Here is a 14,880-nt window from a genome sequence, read left to right as displayed (position 1 = left end):
GATTAAATGTCAAAATTCTGCCATGAAACCTAGAAATAATGATATGAAAATATGAATATATGAATTTAAAGTTGTTGTATTGTACTGTATTGTATGGACAGTCAGAAAGATGGTAGAAATATTAAATTTCATAACTTAAATTTCAAATTCTGTCAAAAATTGAAAATAATAATATAAAGGTCATAAATGTGGGATAAAGATTTGATTTATGTCAAAATGCTGTCATGAAGCCTGGTAATAATGATTTAAACAGTCAGAAAGATGGTGTAAATATTAAATGTATGAGATTAATTCAAAATGATGTCATAAAAACTCTAAAGAGTGATAGTCATGGTCCTTAACATGGACTGAACATCCCAATTATATGATTAAATGTCAAACTTCTTCCATGAAACCTAGAAATTATGATATAAACAGTTGTAAAGATAGGATAAACATCCAAATTATGAGAATACATTTTTAAAATTCCATCATAAAAACTCTAAATATTTATATAAACAGTGATAATCATGGGATAGACATCAGAATTATGAGATTAAATGCCAAAATTCTGTCATAAAATCTCCAAATAATAATGTTGACATAATAACATCAGAATTATAACAGAGAAAGTTGAAAGTGATCTAAAAGGTGATCAAATTAAAAAATCATGAGATAAAAGAGGGAATTTATCTGATGGATTGACATGATTGGATTTCTGACTTAATGCTGGTGATAATTACTGAATAAAGCATCAAAATGATGAGATAAGATTTATAAAATGACAAATGAAAACTCAAAATTACTGAATAAAATATCAGAATCATAAGGTGGATGTTGTCTTGTCTTTTTTCCCTTATTGTCATTACTTTTTTTTTTGTTTGTTTGTTTGTTTTTTTTTTTTTTTTTTTTTATAAATGAAATCATATTTTTGTACTTGCATAATTGGGTGTCCAAACAAAGAATATGTGCTGATGACGGTATATATTCCATCTTTAGGAATAAGTCGGTGAAACCTTCAAACATGCTTCTGAGTACCTGCTAACTTTTATTCAGCTGCAGTTGACCAAAGCGAGCGCTGGCTGTTCCTTCTCTGACTGCTGGGAGATGATCCGCTCCACTCAGGCATGCTGAAGCTCTCAGAGGAGACTCATCTGTCTGGAGTTTTGTTTGTGTCATACCCAAGCCTTTGTGAAGTGGAGAGGAAGGAGTGTTTAGCTCACAGCCCCAACCTCTCTGCACTCCACTGACGGTCCTCCAGGGAACGAGCCTGGACAGGAAGAAAGTGTAACAGTCCAGGTTGATGGACAGAGAGTGAACTGGGCCGAGGTGAGAGGAGACAAAGTGAAGGAAATTAAGAACCAGGAACTGATGTCAAGGTTTGTGAGAGAGCTGAGGGAGTGGAGTGAAAAAGGCAGAGAGCGAAAGAGAAAAACAGAATGGGGAGTTTTCCTCTTTAGGGGCTGTTTGTGATGAGCACTTTGACTGTCAAGTTCTGGGGAGATAAACTGTCACTGATCGCACATTTTCAGATCCATGCTACAAAGCTCAGTGCGGACCGCTGTTTCTAAGGCGATTCGAGCTCTTTGCTCTGCTTCTGCTGCAGCCACCACAGGGTTAGATCAAGTGAGAGCGCGGAGATGTCGGTGTGTGCATGCAGGCGACTGACTGACAGCTACTGAAATTGACTTGTGTCATAAAATCACTGAGGGCAGGCGCTGCAAAGGCCGGATAGATTTTCATTAAAAGAAACAGGCAGAGAATAAACCAATTTCCATGCAAGGACAACAATTCTAAAGAAAAACGATAAAAGAAACATAATGAATATGAATGCTTCAAGGAGTGAAAAGGAAAAAAATAACAACTTACTTAATGCAAATACAGGAACACTGCAAAGTCAGAAGACAGAATCCTAGAAAGAGCTGCACATCCTGTCAACATAACAGTGAAGCTTGAGGCCTCTCAGAGGTGACTGGCTCTTATTAAAGGTGACGTACCCGATCCTCTGCTAGTGTGAAACATCTTGGTGTGCAGCGCAGGTGTCTTTTTTTCCCCAGACACAGCTGTCATCTTTAAGCCCACTGCTCATGATGTTGAAATAAAAAAAAATCTACTTGTGCTCCCATCAGTGCCCCGGGCCGTGTTTGTTTTAGAATGAGGAGTCGTCACATGCAAAGCTGACGTGATCCTCTCTTTAGGACACAGAACACAACTGCTCCTTAGACCACACAAAACCAGATCTGAAGCTGAAAGTCAGTAGGGTTATATGTTCCTGATCCTTAGAGGAAAGTCTGGCTCATGATACACTTCCTGTTTCACCTTCTGTTTGCATGTGCATCCAGCTGACTCTCGCCTCACACAATGTGCATTACTGGATGAAACTTCTAGAAGCCACACCACAAAGCTCAGGTTGCATAAAACTACCTGATGTGTTGGAGCGACCATGGTACCAATGATAATCATTAGATCCAACAGATCTAAACTGCTGCTTTTTTAAGGTCACATCTGAGCTAATTTCTCCCAGCTTGCAGTCCCCCTTCCCCGACCACATACTCATACCGAAGCAGGTCGGCAGAAGAGCGAAAACATTTTACCAACATTAAAAGCTCTCAGTGATGTTCTTTGCTCTTTATTTCACTCAGAAATGTAGTTCAGTTCTGATAAAGCTGCTGCTACTACAGCTACATCTGAGCTAACAGCTACATTAAGCTGTAGCTATTGCTGTAGGCTCACAGTACAACGAAACTCTGCCCACAGCTACCCACGTTCTCCTTAAATGACTCTGATTGGTCCAAACTATGTTCAGTTAGACACAAGTGTGCACATCTCAGCACATGTGTGCATCCGGCATCTTTAATCTACATTGCCTTAATTTTTGAGGATATGCACAACTGATGCTCCAACCCTATCTAGAGTACATGTAGCAGTCTCCATGCATCTCAGCACATGTAGTTAGCAACATTATTGGTCTTAGAAAGATGGACAGACCCCGACGCTTACCTTGTTCCAAGCATCTTCACAGATTTCCCTTGTTCATAGTTTGAAAACGTATGTACAGGGAAATTTAGTAGTAGTGTTATACTCAACACCACACTATCTGAGACCAAGACTTGCCCAAGACCAGAGTGCACCAAGATCAAGACTCTTTGGGGGTCAAGACAAAGACCGAGATAAGCCAGGACCAAGACAAGACCAAGACCATAAAAATCAACTTTAAAAAACCATGACAAGGTCGAACCATTCTCTCTTTAATTTTATTTTTTTTAATAAATCTGACAGATAAAACAAGGTGTCTGCAACTCTCTCAAAGCACAACATGCAAAAATCTCAAATCTTAACAAATTTGTTCAACTAACTTCTTGTAAAAAATAAATCCTTGTTTGCATTTATAGACACTGACAAGTCTTAAATTGTTTTAAATGTCTGAAAATGAGATATTTATCTAGATTTATCAGGTGAATGAGGCCTAAAGTAAGTATTCAGCTGTATTTCTGACTAGAATAAGATGGACTGATGTCTGGGTTTTTGCAGGTGTAGCTGTTTGTTGTTTTAGTAAGTGCTTCTCCTCATTATCACACTAATGCAGTTGAAGAATAGCAGATCAGTGCTGGTCTTAACTGGTCTTGATGGAAAATCCCGAGTCCGTCCAGTCTGAAACTGAGACAAGACTGTGTATAAATACTCTCAAGTCCAAGACAAGACCAAGACATTCAAAATGTGGCTGTTTTCAAGTACTACAACACTTTTTAATAGAACTGTCAGTCAGTAAGAATCCAGATTTTAGTCTTTTTATTTAATTCTACATTATGTCTCAGCTCTCGTTTTAATTCTCTTGTATTTTTCCTTTTTTGTTTTGTGTTGTTGTAATGCCAGTTTTTACAGAGGGCCAAGAAGAAACAGAGAGCTTTATAGGACAAACATGATGAAGCCATTAAGAAGAAATACTTAAGTCATCATTATTACAGCACTTATTCTGTAGATATTTTTTGTTTTTGTTTTTTGTCTCAGTAATTGCAGACTTGATTTTAAAATTAAGAATGAGATATGTTAATGCATTCCTGATACTTCATCACAAGTACATGCATACATTCATGCTTTTATCATGAGTCCTTGAAAATTGTGAGCCCCATAGTAAAGAGTTGCAATAGTTAGTTTAGTTTGTTTTTTTGCAGAAAGGTATCCAGGTGGTGAGAAAATCCCTACACTGACTCCTATCATGAAATTTATGATCTGTTGTGTAAATTCAGCTACTTCTTCACCACCACTGACTAAACGCAGCTCCTCCTGCTGGGTAATTTGTGTCTCTCTTGAGAATTTTGATTCATGACTACATAAAATCATTCCAGTTTATCATCATGAGGGAAAAATGAGAATAATGAAGGCTGAATAATTGTCATCTGAAAAACAATTTGGTAGAAACAGGATCAATATCAAAAACCCTCGTGGGATCTCTTCAGCGGTGCGTTAGATCCTATTCTGTCATTGGCGCTACCTCTGTGTACGCATTTTTGCTCTCTCCATCACCAAACCCTGTAAAGCACTTTGGTCAACTAAGGTTGCTTTTAAATGTGTTATATAAATAAACTTTGACTTGACTTGACTAAGGAGGGTTTAGTAGTTTCTCCATGAGGATCTCACAGCAGCGAGTCGCTCAGAATCACAGAGTAATGGGGAGAAAATGAGTCGCTGACGGCCAGAATCCTCAGCACCTGCCAAAACAATCATTTGGGTTCTGGCACTGCTCAGACGCTGCTATATCAAACTTCAACAGCTATTTACATCGTTTCATCCAATGAGAGCGTCTCATCATGTTTTGATGCTCATAAGATTACCTGGCAGGAATCCTGAGCATTAGCGGTTTGGGATGAGAGCCTCCGAGTGATTCCTCTAATTAAGTAACATGTTTGAAGAGACAGGGTCTGCCTTCCTCTCTGTGTTTAGAAGTTAGAATATTCTCAAGTCAGAGGTAAAAGCACAGCAGTGGGATGTCATGGCTGCCTCTGCCTGGGGAAATGTCACTGTGCTGAGTGCAAAGTGTGAACACTGAAAAAAGAGAAAGAGTGCAGAAATAAACTCATAAACCCATGTATATGGAAGTGTGTTGCATTTGCTTAAAATAAGGCTGTTTTTATAATTTCAGTGCTGATGTGCTGTTAAACAGACAGTATATAAATTTCACTGACAGGGACTTTAAAAACAAAGCTGATGTTGAGGGAAGCAGACTCCACAGCTCCGCACCCTGGTGGATGCCAACACCAAACGGATCATTGATGAGAGCAGACACTTCCTGCTCTCCAGAGTGGCCACACCCCCATCGAGTGAAATCAAGCCCAGACACTGAAAGTCAAAAGTCAAAACATGAAATTAAAAGTCAAAATCCTGTTTTTGAAAGGTAAAGATATGAGATAGAAAGTCAAAATCACAAGTTTTTGAGGCAAAATCTGAAATCATGACTTCAAAAGGTCAAAACACGAGTTAAAATATAAATTTGTCAGTCTAAAAGGTTGAAATATAGGCTAAAAAGTCTAGGTCATGCATTTAAGTTAAATGTGGGGGATGCCAGATTAAAAATTTTAAATCAAATAAAAATTAACATTTTTCACCACATCTGACCTTTTTATCTTATTTACTCTTTACTTTTTCATATTTCTGACTCAACAAGGATATTTTAAATCATCAGTGTTACTGTAACATTTTACTGTTAACTTGCAGCAATAGTTAAGAGTAACAAAGAAACTTAAAGATAAACCATAGATGTCAATAAACTGTTCTCAGATAAAATAAACAGCAAAATGAACACAGTAATTCTTTTAAATGTCATTTAAGCTTTAATGATGATGAAATCATTTTTCATGATCAATGAGGATTAAAAAAGAACTTACCAAGTTCCAAGATGTTTAGAACCAACTGAGAGAAAGCAGTCTTCTTAGCTGCTGTTGTAGTTGCTTTAACAAGGAAAAGGTGCAATTTTGTCTCAAACAAGCCAAATCTAAAAATCAACCAGCCAGTCAGAATCCAGCACCTTGCAGCACTTGATATTTTGAGTTGATTTAACTCAAAATTATAAGTAATCCCAAAGTTCAGGTTAAAGAATAGAAATTTTAAGTTTATTCAACTCAAAACACTGTGTGCAATAATAGTAGAATGCACTAAAATTATTAGAGTATCATAAAAAAACTTATTTTTTTAAAGTAATTTTTACTGAAATTATTTGATCACAAACAACTTTCGGGTTTACAATGTGTCTGACCTTCAGCACACTCTGACTACTCTTCCTCACTCTCCTGACCTCAGATGAATCTATAGCGCTCTCTTTAGACAGCATGTCCTCGTCCAGTTGCATAATGAGCTGCTGCAGAGTAAACCAGAGGCTAATTACACACAGATTGAGAGCACAAATTGAATGAAAGGGCTAGTGAAAATCCATGTGCATAAATCTGCCTCGTCTCTGATTTGACACGTCAGTTCAATGGGTATGTGTAATTCTTCGGTGATATGATTGAAGCTGACAGCATCATATGCAGCCAGCAGCACAAAGAGGTTCCAGTAAATACATTTACATTCTGACGAACTGTGGCCCAGGTCCAGAAAAGAGTGGTGGTGGTAATGAAAGAGAGATGGATCATTTCCAGTTCCAGCACCTGTCAGAGTCCGTGTTCCTTTGATTCTTAAGAAATCCTTGGAGGATTTTCTATCATCGAGGCTAATGAAACAGTACTGATTCAATGTGGATGCCAACAACATCCCATTCTGTTAGCTATGGCTTAATTGGCTCTGCCTATCATAAACGTGTTTCCATGGTAACAGTGAGGATCAATATGAGCATGTATATTGAGTGACCCAGATGTGTATCATATAAGAGGAAGAGGAGTGATCTGTGATGTCTATCTGTGTTTACAAAGGGCAAAGACTTTCTGATATCCTTCAGAACTATCAGTATGAATTTATCTCATAGGAAATGGAATAGTTTACATCTGCTGCATTTAAAACCATCAATTTTTTGGCTCAAAAAAGACTGAAGTGTGCAGATAGAGTTGACAGCTGACAGCAATGGCTGCCCCTCAGTGCAGTGCAGTGATTAGCTCAGATGTAGCTGTTATATAGCAACAGTGTTACCAGAACTGAACCAGATTTTTGTATGAAATCAAGAGCAGAGTAAATCGGTTGAAAAAGTCAACCTGTATTTGCCTGAGTTTGTGTGAGCTTGCAGTTGCCATGGGTAGGATTTACCACCATATACAATGACTACCATTAGCTTGGATTCAGCTGTAGTAAAGCACCACTTTAATCAGAACTGAACCACATTTCAAAAGTTTTAAGTGTCTTGAAGTCCAAACGCTGGTCTGTAAATGTAGTTAAAGGCTGGTCTAAGCATTTCTCATCCTGACAGTTTTGTCTTCATCCAAGGACAACATAGCAGGACACAGCTCACCCCCTCATGGACCCCTGCTGCTTTACTTTTAACCGTGTTTGTTTTGCAGAGCTGCTCTTTACAAATGTGGTTATTCCTGGATATTACAATACAATCCCACCCCAGGCCACAGACATAAGCACTCAGGCATGAGCTAGATCTCCCACCTGGACCAGCAGAGAGGTGGTGCCAAGCTGATGTTTTGGGACCCAGAGCCAGTTCTTTGGCTTTGGAAAGAGCTGGTGCTTTTACTTCGGAAACAGACAGGAAGCTCACATCACACAAGCTTTGACCTCATGAAGGATCCTGCTGTATGAGAGCGCACACTTCACTCAAATTCACTGATCAAAGAGACGGCTGAGATATTCCTGGAGACTGTGATTGCTATAGGATCATTATTTTGGCCTTCCAGTGATTCGCAGATAGCATTTCACCTTTCATCTCTTCTACTGAGCATAACAGTTAGGATGAGAGTTTTCACTCATGCATGCATCAGCTATATTATAGGCTTGTACCTGTGCATGACCTGCTTCATGAAGAGACAAAAAACTGACACAAGGCAGCATGGACCAAACTCTGGAGCAACCCACCTGCTGGCCTCAGTCCAGGCCTGAGCATGCAAGAATGTCACGTATGTGGGTTTGTCTGCTCTGTGATGATGCTGGACTCTGTCCATTATAAAGACTGTCTCTCTGGAACAGCTCCAGGAGGAGTCAGTATGCAGGTGGCTGATCTCTGTCTAGCTATGATGTAAACCAAAATATCAGTCTTGTCTTGGCCATCATATCAGCACTGATATGTAGTACAGGTGGTTTTCAATAATGTCCAAGGTCCAGAGTAGGTATCTGTGAAAACCTGCTCTGTTTTGGTCTGGGATTGTTTGCTTCAGTGATAAAAGTGTTCCACTGAGAGATGCTGTTCTAGAAACTACAGTGCTGCATGGCAGTAATTCAGTAACAAGGTGAAGATTTAGAAAAAGGAGGGTTTGTGTTCCCGACTCTGCAAACAGTGAAAGTAGGGCAGTCAGACACCTGCAGCTACCACCGTAGCACCTGTACGCCTGCTATTTTCCTCGACTTGAACTATTTCTGCTGCTGTGACCTACTCATGAGAGAACACTGTATTTGTTTTGGAAATAACTGCCATGAAAAGAAGCTGTGTAATGTGATTAATGGATTAACAAGATTTTATCAAGAATCAAAAATAACCACGCATCTCTGCTGAATTTCATGTATAGATAGCATCCAACAGAATGCTTCTTCCTCCTTTTCTCCCTCTTGCATCCTTCGTGAAATGCTAAAATGTTGATTGGCATGCATAAAATCAGACACACATCATTTCTTTCAGAATGCACAGCAGCAGTTTGCAGAAAGTTCTACATGGTGTCCTACATTTTCATAGTTACAAATGGATCCCTGTTATGAGTCATGCTAATTCCCTTTGAGACAGGTGTTCTGCATGTCCCATATTCCTAATTATGTAATCATATCCCGAAACACGCACACATATATTCCTACTGTGACTCCTGCATCCCTCATGGTTACCCTCTGGGTCTCACTATGTGGAGCACCAAATGAGATCATGTCTCATGGTGAGAGGATAAAACCTCAGACAGAAGAGAACAGGGGGAAAGACAATCAACTGCAAAAGTGCGTCCCGATGAATGTGTGATTGCAGAGATGAGAACTGGAACAGTGGGACAAGTCCAAGTGGGAATATGGTTAATGTGTGCAGACCGTATGTGCAGGTATTTACAGTGTCCCAGGAGAGAAACAGAACGTTTTTTCTTTTTTTCCCACTCATGCAAAATAGACAATTACATTTTATTGGATTTATATTTCATCTGTGACCCATATTCAAAATCTTAAAATGCATATAGGCTTATTTTTAAAACACCTCTGGGGGATGTGGGGATTTCTTTGGTTTTAATACAACCAAAATACTGATAATACATATTTATTTCATCTTTTCCTGTGTGATAGTTGCATAATGCAGTTCCGCTGGTCTGAAACCTCTTTTGAGCAGGAAAAGGAAATAAAAAAAACCTGCTTTAAAGCCTGGAAAACCAACAGATTTTAAAAACCTTTGAAAATATAAGAGACCACATGAAAACAATTACTGACAAACAGCACAGCAGATTCATTCACAAACAACCAGTCCACTCTCAATACAGGAAATGTCACCAGTAAAGAGTGTCTTCAGAATAAACAAGCTAAATGTGGCTAGCTGTTAGCAAGCTTGTCATTTGGGCTGTGATATGTTTTACAGGACATGTTGTATAAGCACTCGTGTTGTTGTCAAAAGTTAGTCCTCCATTTTTTTTCTATATCTAACTTCATGTTTTGTGTTAATTATCTTCATCATGGCTGTGTTTGTTGTGCTTCACCATCCTTTAGGCTAGCCACACACTTTACAGTTTTACTCCTGGCTTTAGCTCAGATTTACCCCCTTGAGGACCAAGAGGGGGCATGCCCCAAGACAAGGTTCATTGCAAACAAGGGTAATGCAAACCAGTAAAGTCAGCTAAGGACGATCATCCATATTTTTTTCTTTCTAAGTCACGTTTGATCACCCAAATTTCTGTGAGGGCGTTACTACTGATGGCAGCCGTGAGGTCTCATTGACTTGTTTGCATTCAAAGGAATTTTAGATGAAAAATCATTTGACTGTTGGTCCATTCCACTAAGTTCAGGCTCAACTGTCCTCAGTTGTCCCGCACACAGCAGGATCTCTGATTGTCAATATCAAACTTGTTTAATCGTCACAATATCAAATCAGAGTGGCTCCATCATCTTTTTTTAATTGGACAGAGGAAATCACGTGCTGTATAATCTCTGGCGTTACATAGCATGAAATAAACTAAAAGCACATCAGTATTGTGCATCACATCAAACCAGAATGTGATACCCAGCTCCACCTGCGCTGGGAGTAATAGGCACTCATAACAATCTCATCAACTGCTCCAAGACAGTTTTCTTCTTCAGCTGCTCAGATAAATGCTGTAAAGTGCTCCCAAACTTTGCAACAAGGCACGTGATGCAGTTTGAATTTTAGGTGCAACTGCAGCAAGAAAGTAATATGTTGATGTGCTGGAGTTGCTGAAGGCGCTTATCAGCAGAGTTCAAGAGAGGGCACCAGATAATCCATGAACTCTGAACCTACTCATTCACCAAATTGTTTCCAAAGATCCTTTAGGTAGGCCTGGGGTCTTTAGCACATGTTGGACTGGCTATGGCAGCTGGTTTAATCCAAAACACAGCAACACTTCCTGCACTTAGATCAACTCAGGGTTAGCTCATTGTCTTACCAGAAATGGAGGGTCCAAAACAGACGGACTGAGACCCACCATTTCAAGTGGTCTTGGTATGGTTGTTTGGAGGACAGCTTTCACACTAGTAAAAACTAGGGTTGGGCATCATTTAGGTTTTTTCCCCATACTGGAATGTTTTAAAAGTTGGTATCTTAACTAAAACTGTCTCTTTTATTCTGAAATGGTTCCAATAGAACACAAAAGTAAAGGAAGCAGGTGCGACCATACGACAGTCGTGGCAGAATGTCATCTCATACTGTGCGACTGAATCGTTTATGACGCACTACCATCGTGCATGAGTTGTGTGCTCGTGCGACTGAAATCGGATGGATTGTGACAGAAGCCCGCGCAGTTTCCATTGAAAAAAGTCTCATGCCAAGACTGAAGTGTTTCCAGTCTTATTCTCTCCCTCTCCCACTATCTCTCGCAGTCTTACACACACAAAACCAACATCACCTCTGTGTCAGCTGCAGGTCTTGGGGTAGGAATATGTCCTGCTCACTTATGTCCGTTTAAAGTGGGCGTGCATCAGAAAGTCATTCTAGCCGTTGTCATGGTAATTTAGGACGTTGTCAGACAGTTTACAAAAGAAAACAATCCCCCAAAGCTGTTTATTCTGCTCGCATTTCTGCTCTCACTGTGAAGTGTCTGGAGTTGTACAACCAAATATCAAACATGCCAGAAATCCTCTGCTACTCAGGAACAGGTGGTCAGGCTGTAGTCAGGCCATGGTCGGCCGTCGTACCCCCTGTACACAGCACGACAAACGATGCCCGATCTGACTGAAGTCAGCTGGACTTCAAAGTGAGTCGTGTGACTCAAAATTTGTGAGGAAAATTGCACAGTGTACACCCGGCTTTAGAGTGATGGGGATCACGTTGGGGTGGCGAGGTACCAAAATGAACCACCAAAATCCATCTTGTAATTCAGTATGGGAGGTATCGGATGTGTTGGTACTGGTACTATGATGGTTCCAGATTTTGATGCTCATCCCTAGTGAAATCAGGTTGCACTAACTAGAGTTGGGTTATACTAAAGTGCTCAGGTATGTTGTGGAGCTGTGGAGCGTTTTGCTGCATCTATGTGCTTATAAATGAGCTGTCATATCAGAATCTCAAACATTTACCATGTTAACCCTCTCAGTTGGTCTAACCAGAGGCGACCAGATTCCTATCTAGAGGTCATTAGATCTTCATATTAATGTCCCATTTCACACATGCCTAATATATGACCATTTTCTGCTGTAATTAGTAGATTAAAAAAGAGGACACCGCTGATTCCCTGCCGCAGCCCTCTGGGAACGCGGACCAGAATAAACTGGAACGAGTTCAATTCTCTGTCGGAATCAGAAAGAGGTCTGAATTTGGAGCACAAGGGAGAAACTGGAGGATATTTATTCTGTTGTTTTGTAAAGCGATGATAAAATCAAGAATGCTAAAGGAAGGATGGGATAAAGGATGTAAGATGAGGGATTACTTCTCAAACAGATGCACTCATTGTATAATTCCAAACCCATGGCCTTATATGTCTGCACTAATAGCTGTGAGGAAAAGGAAGACATGTAAGCATTAGCTCGTCTACAGAAATATATGTTTGTCTGAGAACATGTGTCACCTCCAGCGTTTATGTTTATGGGTGTCATTGTATGTTTCTCCTTCTGCTGAGCTGGCATGGACAACGTCGTCATGATGCAACAGGCAGCTAATCCTCTCCTTATGTAAACGCTTGACTGCTATTCAAATTACATGCAGAAGGGATGGAGAGCTTAGCTTTTGGCTGGATAGCACCACAACAAGGGATGTCAAGACACTGTGTTGTCAGCACTTCTGTGATTAATGCTTCAAGTTCTGTTTGAAAAATAATCCTCGTCTGGAAGGGTTGAGGAGATGTCGACAGGTGTACATATATACTGCTGATTTATGCCAGAGTTTGACGGCTAATATCCTTATGAGGTGGGGGACTGAGGAGTGCAAACGCAGAGGGCTAATAGGGGGAAACGTTAGTGTAAGGTTTATGCATATATTAGCATGATTAGAAAGAACACCCGCTGAGGGAAAACTATAAAACAAGCCCAGAGGAGGATTCAGATTGATTTTTGAAAGGCTGCAGGTTAGTGAATAGAATAATCCTGAGATGATTAAATGTTAAAGAGTTGAAGTCATGCTGAATTCATTGAGATTCAACGTACCCTGGCATATTTTCCTTTTATTTGTGCATAAATCACCTGCTTTATCAGAGAAAGGCAGACAATACAATATGTCTAAGGCTGCTACACACCTTTAGCTCTCTAGGTTGGTCAAAGCCATTTTCAATGGGTTACAGATGTGAGCTTGAAAAAAATGTGGCATAAAGTCTATGATGTGTTTTTATTTTGAAGGACACATCTTAAGGGGTTTCTTCTATCAGATCTTTTTTTCCACTTCAAGTTAAAAATTCTCAAACTGCCAAATGTTATTTAATTTTTCATTTAAAAATATGTGGTTATGATTGAAAAATGGAAGAAATTTGGACCAAAATTTGCTATGAAGAAGGCAGAGGCAGGACACTACACCACTGCGCTGGGTGATTTAAGGCCTGATTCTGGGCCGTATTTGCCAGAGGGCACGGCCCATTTCAAGGCCCAAGTAATCCTCCAGTGTGTGGCATCAATACAATTATTCTACTGCTCCTGATCAAGCTGGAACCTCACAAGTCTTGAATACTTGCAATAGCCAATGACAGACCAGGAAGTGTCACCAACCAGATGTTGAATACTTTTACAGCTCACAAACAAAACCTAAAACCCTGCTCTTCTCAGCCAGGATTTTATACAAATTCCTTTTCTATGATGTTGATAGTCCTCCATATTTGTTTTCCCTCTGAAGTCACACATTTTGCCAAAGAGAATTTGTTGATATGTTTTTGATTATGGTTGATAATGGTTACTGATTTTCTTTCTTTTCTTTTTTTTTTTTAGATAACTTTTAAACATGGAAAGAGTAAAAATGGGCCACTGCACACAGAGGGAGAGTAAAAAGACAAATTTCATCTATGAACTAATGTAACTCTGTATGTATTCAAGTCACTCAAATGTTGTAAGAAGGCTCTCCATGATAAAATGCCTCACCTCTTATGCACATTTGCTCTAATTAATCTGTACTAACTACTAATCTCATTTGATTTATTTTCTGTACTCAGTCAAACTGACCACCCCAAAATCCTCAACAATGATTGGCTGCCTCATCAGCCATTAATTTTTTTTTTGTCTCTTATACATCTAATAGGCATATCTTAACCTTTAACCTCCTGAGACCTGAGTTTTTGTTTGGAAAGCATTTTTAGTTTCCCCCACTTAGCTGAGATAAATAAAACCTGTTAACTTAAAAAAAACATCAGCCTTGTCTTTGAATGGAAATTTTTTGAAAATGCTCCTTTCCAAAACCCAAACAAATTCCCTAAATTAAAAACAAACAAACAATATTTTAAAATATATTTTTAAAGAATACAACAAAAAAAGTACGTATTCTTTTTTAAGCAAAAATGTATCATAAAGCCTACTCATATTATTTTCCTAAAAAAATCATATAAATTCCTGAAAGTTTTCAAGCAAATTTCCCAAATTTCAAAGACAATTTATCAAGAAAAGTTCTGAGCTAATTCTTAGGGGAAAAAATTAATAAATAAAAAATGAAAGATCCCAAATAAAATGACCAAAACATCCAGACAAATTTCCTGAAGTGTCCATAAAAATTTCAAAGGTCAACCCCTACCCCCCAAATTGCTCATCCAATCTCCCAGAATTAAGGAATTAATTCCCCAAATTCCCATAAAAGTGCAATATTCCCTACTTTTCTATGATTAAAAACTTTTATAATCTCCAAGTAACTTTCTTGAAAATATCTAAACAGCAAATTATCCCAAAATTTCAAGTAAATAACTTAAACTTCAATGGAAATTCTGGGCAAATATTTTAAAAAGTAGCAGAAATTATTATTATGTTGCAGAAGAGCCAAAATGTGATGTCCAAAAAAGTGCATGCAGGGTCTTAGGAGGATAAAGCTTTGATTTTGCTGGCTTTTATACACTAAAGGTGAGGTATACTCCAGTGTTCCAGTCCTCCTTGTATTTTTCTGTATGTGCCCTCAGTCAGAAAACTCTGGGCGCCCCCAGCCTTGTGTTTTTCTAGCCTGGAATTAACATC

Source organism: Cheilinus undulatus, linkage group 21 (assembly GCF_018320785.1).
Source record: "Cheilinus undulatus linkage group 21, ASM1832078v1, whole genome shotgun sequence".
In the NCBI taxonomy this organism is placed as follows: Eukaryota; Metazoa; Chordata; class Actinopteri; order Labriformes; family Labridae; genus Cheilinus; species Cheilinus undulatus.
This window is presented reverse-complemented; position numbering follows the sequence as displayed.